The 6,000-nt window shown below is 35.8% G+C and overlaps 1 protein-coding gene across 2 annotated transcripts in view; it reads left to right on the forward strand.

Moving 5' to 3' along the window:
- Positions 1 to 6,000, forward strand: part of B3GALT1 (beta-1,3-galactosyltransferase 1) — a 524,490-nt gene that overhangs the window by 180,165 nt on the left and 338,325 nt on the right. The gene's annotated exons all lie outside the window — the stretch shown is intronic.

The following is a 6,000-nucleotide window of genomic DNA, read 5'->3' on the forward strand; positions in this document are numbered from 1 at the left end:
GTAGTAGCTTAAGCCTTATACCTTTCATGTGAAGTATGTTGAGAAATAATTCCTTGGCAGGTATTATCCTTATGTTTGAAACAGGATGATATGTAGAAACAATGGGAATTGCAAAGCACCAATCTGGCCATTTTAGATGAAAACATCTTTAGCGAAGATTCTCTTGTGAGCTGCTTCTCAGCCTTTTTCTTAGCATGCCTACGTAGAAGAGAATAATATTCTTGTGATACACCGCAGAGGCTGCTTACTACCAGAGACAACTCGCACCAATAATCAGATCCAGAGCAACTCCACAGCTGAACAATTTGAATCTTAGGACATCTATAAACCATTTGGGGGAGCTCTGCTGGGGAACAATAGAAGTTTTCCTTTTTGAAAGTGCTAAATATCCCCAGCTTTGTAGGCATCCAGGTGCTTGGAGTCTGGATTTAGAGGAGTTTTTCTTAGAGGGAAAAAAAAAAAAAAATAGGATACTTTGGATCCCAAATTTTCACATGAAGGTAATTTGACCTAAAACTTGACCAGTATCCCTGATTTTGTGTCAAAAAAAAATGAACCTAAAATATTTTCTCCTTCTTTCTGTTAGTACAATGATAAAGAAGCTCTCTCCTAGAGAATCCACAGGTACATTTCAATTCTGGCAAGGCTCCTTGTTGTCCTAGAGCTCTGGGGAGGTTTATATAAGACAAAATCTGCCCTAAGAGTCACAAGTTTCCCCAAGAGTCTGAGATGTGTACAGCTTATGCCTCATTTCAATATTCAATCTAGTCTGGGTAAGTCCTGTTAGTTGTCTTAGTAGTCATTTAAAAAATGATTATGTGTTCATCAGTTTTGGGGCCTGATTCAAACCCAGACTGAATACTGCAGAATTATAGGTTTCAGGCTAATGGGACCTGGATACTCTCTGGTATTTCTTCTGTGACTTATTCCAGTATCATCACAGGTATCAACATAATTATTATCTCAAGAATAAATGACAACAACAGGGATGTCCAGTGGTATCACTGTGAAAGACTGGCATAAAATAGCCTTTGGTCACAATTCTAGAAGTTGTCTTATCTTACCAGGATTTTTGTCTTGTTTTGATTTGGTTTATTTTGGTATTATAACCTTGGTGTATTGGGTCTTGCTTTAAAAAAAAAAAAATTGGTAAACAACTTTTTTTTAGAGTTTTAGGTTTACAACCAAATTAATTGAAAGCTATGGAGAGTTCCTATGTATCCTACCCCAAAACACACATAATTCTTAACATCTTGTATAAGCATTGTACACTTGTTATGATTAATGAACTAGTGTTGGTAGGTACATTATTATTAAAATCCATTACGTATGAGTTCACTCTTTGTATTGTACATTCTTTGGTTTTGAAAAATGTGTAACGACATATTTCCATCGTTACTGTGTCATGTAGTATCCCATACAGTACTGGACACTGCATTATACAGAAAATACAGAGTATTTTGACCTTCCTAAAAATTTCATGTGGTTTCCCTCCCCTCACACCCTGGCAACCTCTGATCGTTCTCCTACCTCCAGAATTTTGCCTTTTCAAGAATGTCAGAATCATACAGAAGATAGGCTTTCAGACTGGCTTCTTTCACTTAGTAATATCTCACTTAGCTTTTAAGTTTCCTTCATGTCTTTTTGTGGCTAGATAGCTCATTTTTTATTGCTGAATGATATTCCAGTGTATGAAATATACCATAGTTTGTCTATCCATTTGCTTCCAGAAGAACCTCTAGGTTTCTTCTAAGTTTGATAGTTATGAAAAAAGCTGCTCTTAACATTTCTCTGCAGACGTTTGCATGGACATGAGTTTTCAACTCATTTGGGTATCTGTCAAGGAGTGTGATTACTGGACCGTGTGGTATGAGTAACTTGAGTTCTGTAAGAAATCTCCATACTGTCTGGCTATATCATTTTGCATTCAAAATGATGAGAATGCCTGTTGCTTTACATCCTTACCAGAATTTGGGGTTGTCAATGTTTTGAATTTTAGCTATTCTAATAAGTGAGTAGTGTTTTCTCGTTGTCTTAGATTTTTAACACAATTAGTTACACAAGATCATAACTGCCCAGAATACTCTGAACACTTAGCCACTAAAAATTTCTTCAGTATTTACTTGACAATGAAAATTATTAAGAATATGGGTTTTCCCCTGGTAACATCGACTGTGACAGTACATTTTTATGAGAGAAGTATGTGTGTACACCTAAGTGTATATTTATGTGTGTCTCTGTATACCTACTATTCTCTATTATACAAAGAAGGAGTAATAGGCAAAGACTTTTCTAATAATACACCCTTAAAATAAAAATATGCAGAAAATATGCAGAAAAATGAAATATGAGTATTCTATAGATCCTGATATTAGAGCAGACCATGCTCGATGTTATTTAAAGCTAACTCTCTGACAATGGTAAGCTGTTTCTAATTAGGCATTCCTAATTTTTGTATTCAGTCAAATTCAGCCATGTAGATATATCTATAGGAAGGAATTCTTTATTGCCCTTTCAAGTTGTAGTAATTTTTCTGTATGCTTGGTGCATGTTTCTCCTTTAGATTTGATTATATTGCTTTGTAAGTATGCTTGATGTGATAAACTTCCATTCTAGAGGGCTACTTTCTCAAGCATAAGGACTACTTCTCTCATAATTCTATCTTTAAAACATAGCACAATGCCTGTGTTAAAGAAAAAATTTTCATGACGCTTCATTAAAGATCGTAAGGAAGACTTTATTCAAGAGAGACTATGGCAGTGGAGTTTTTCCAAAGGGGAGAGAGATGGACCTCAATCCACAATACAACATGGATAAGTAGAAATTTATAGCCAAGGATCAGGGTGGGGATCAGGGGATGGAAAAGTACCAGGCTAGGGGAATTCTCCTTAGACTGACTCAACAGGATTCTTACTGAAGGCAGGCCAGGATGATAAGATACGGAATGTGGAGAATGAGAAATTTGATCTAATATCAAGGATCATCAAATACCAAGGGAAGAGTATTTTCACTGAACTGATAGCAGAATTCTTGCTAAAATTCCACTAAACAGGTCAGAGCTCAGTTGAGAAGAGGATTCAGAGGACCCTGACACAGATTTGGTCCAGGAGAGAGTCTTTGTCACCTGACACATAGTAGAATTTTAGTGAACATGTATGATGTTGTTATATAGATGGCTATCCATCACATACGATAGAAATCAATTAACAAAGTCCTAAAGACACAAGGCGCAAGCATTGTAATTTAAGGAAAAAAAGAGGGAAATCACTTTAAATGATGTAAATAATCCTGCGTAATGTTCAAGACTAAGCTATTAAACAAAGCATGGATTTGGCTAAAAAATAAAACAACTAATATACATGAGCAGTTTCTATGTGCAAAACACAATCTCAATGGTAACAAAAATGCAAAGATAAAGTAGACATGTTCTTTCTAAAAACGATGCACTCTAGTGGAGGAGAGATGGGGGAGAGGGGTAGGGGAATTGTTTTGTATTAGTGATCACAGATTATATATATATATAAATTTTATAGAGAAATAGAATAAAATGTATCTTAAATCTAGGATGTACTTTAAGTTGGACTGTACTTTAATTCTAGGTTGCAAATTCATTGATATCATATTATATGGAAGCCTGGTTTTCTAAACATCAGTATACATAAAAATTACCTTGAGCTTTTATGTAAATTTCATTGTCTTAAGCCCCTCACCTCAATATCTGAGAAATTTGAAGGATCAGTGATTTTTCACTTTTAATGAGTACCCCAGTTTATTCTATTACAAGGACCTGTAAGCCATGCTTTAAAGAACTCTGATCTGTACCATTTACAGTTTTCCTCCCTGTAGTGTGGTTGATGTTAAAAAGTACCCCCTGAGAATAAAGTGATAGGGAGACCAGCCCAAATATAGGAACCAAGAGAATGTGCCAACAAGGTTAACTTCATGGCCTCTTACAATGGTGTAGTTGAAGGAAGATTGTGCCACTAAGTCTGAAAGTGAGAAAACAAACTGATTGAAGACACCAGCACAAAAATTGTGTTTAAGATTAGAAAGTTTAGAAAAGACTGAAATGTGTATTTAGTAAATGGAATGAATATTTTCTAAATAAAATATAGTGTAATTACATCACTAATGAATGAGTTATTTCAAAGGTATGAGTTACAATATTTATAATTATAAGGGGAATAATAAATACCCAAGAGTCCAAAAGTGGGGGAATGATTGAGTTACTTAGTATCACTGTCCCAATGTAATATTTTCACTGCTTTAAAGAATGATGTTACAGGAAGTATCTAACAATGTTGTATCAAAAGAAAAATGAGAGTTGATATGACTGTTTCCCAGAAAATACATATGTATATGTGGTAAAATTACAGGTGTCTTGAATTCTAAATCTTTTCTTAAATATTATATGGTATTCACAAAATCAAATGCTAGAATCTAACACCTAGATGTGGATCAATAAAATCTGGAATCAGAAGCCTTTGGTCATGAATTTTTAATAGTTAGTAATTTTTTTTTTCCTTTTGGCTGGGCTCACCATCTGCCAGTAATTTGCTGAAATGACTGCCGCAAAGGGGAGAGGAGAGGCACACGCTGTATGTTCTCTAAGCCCTTTTAGAAAACATGGAGTGATTCCTTTGGCCACATACATGCCAATCTACAAGAAAGATGATACTTGTAGATGATACTACAAGAAAGACATCAGGGGAATGGCACTGTTTAAAAAGGAACCCCCCATGGATGTTACCATGCCAAGACTGGGAGAATCTACATTGTCACCCATAATGCTGCTGTCATTGTTGTAAACAACAAGTTAAGGACAAGACTCTTGCCAAGAGAATTAATGTACATATTGAGAGTATTAAGCACTCTAAGAGTATGGATAGCTTCCTGAAGTATGTGAAGGAAAATGATTAGAAAAAGAGGAAGCCAAGGAGAAAGGCACTTGGGTTCAATTGAAGTCCCAGCCTGCTCCTTCCAGAGAGGCACACTTTGTAAGAACCAATGGAAAGGAAAGGAGTCTGAGCTGCTGGAACCCATTCTCTATGAATTCATGGCTTGATAAGTGACAAAAATATAAACAATCCCTGGACTATGAAAATATTTCTCTAGTTGGATAGAAGTGTAGTATCCCCTCCTCCAAATAAATATTTAGCCATAAATAAATAAATGAATAAATAAATAATTTTTAAGTAAAAAGGTATTTTGAGGTTATGTTACCATTAAGCTCTAGCAGTGATACCCACATCTGGCTGATTAATGGAATCATTTGGGGGACTTTTTGAAAATATCAATTTCTTAGAATCTAGACAAGTGATTCAGTTTCTGCAGATCTGAATTTTTCAAATGCTGTATTGATAGCCTTATTGATTATCAAATGTTGTCAACCACTGTTGTGGGGAAGACAGTTTTATGCCTCCAAGAATTTCTGCAATAATCAATATATGACAAAAAATATAAGTAAAATATAATGTAAAAGTCTAGAATGTGTAATGTATATAACATAGTAAATAAAGTAGAAGTTAAGACAAGGGGAAGAATAACACAAGGAGGATTACCTGGGAGGGCCTTCTTGAACAAGAACCTCATAAGCATTGGTAGCAAAGGTAGAGTAAATGCTGCAGAAATTATCCTCATCTTAGTAACTCTCATGTTAGGATGAGGGGTGATGACCCAATGAAACACTTAGACATGTCAGTAACACAGTGGGCCCATTTGGGGATGCCAGCTCTTTCACCAGTCCAAAGTGTAAGCCCTCCATCCTTTCCCTTGAGGCCCAGGTCCCTTTCCAGGCTTTTCCTCCCAAGTTGGATCCTGGTTCTGGGGCAAGGGGTGCCTCCTGGTTGAAGAGGTTTTCAGTACTTTGGGATGGGAAGGCATGTGGAGTCTATAAATCATTCTTTTTCAAGTGGGGGAAAGGCATATCAGTATATTATGGAAAGACAAAATATTTATTATTTATGTTTATTGAAAGGAATTATGGGTGTACCTAGGTGG

The sequence above is a fragment of the Herpailurus yagouaroundi genome, unplaced genomic scaffold, assembly GCF_014898765.1.
Source record: "Herpailurus yagouaroundi ecotype Mexico unplaced genomic scaffold, PumYag 140, whole genome shotgun sequence".
NCBI lineage: Eukaryota > Metazoa > Chordata > Mammalia > Carnivora > Felidae > Herpailurus > Herpailurus yagouaroundi.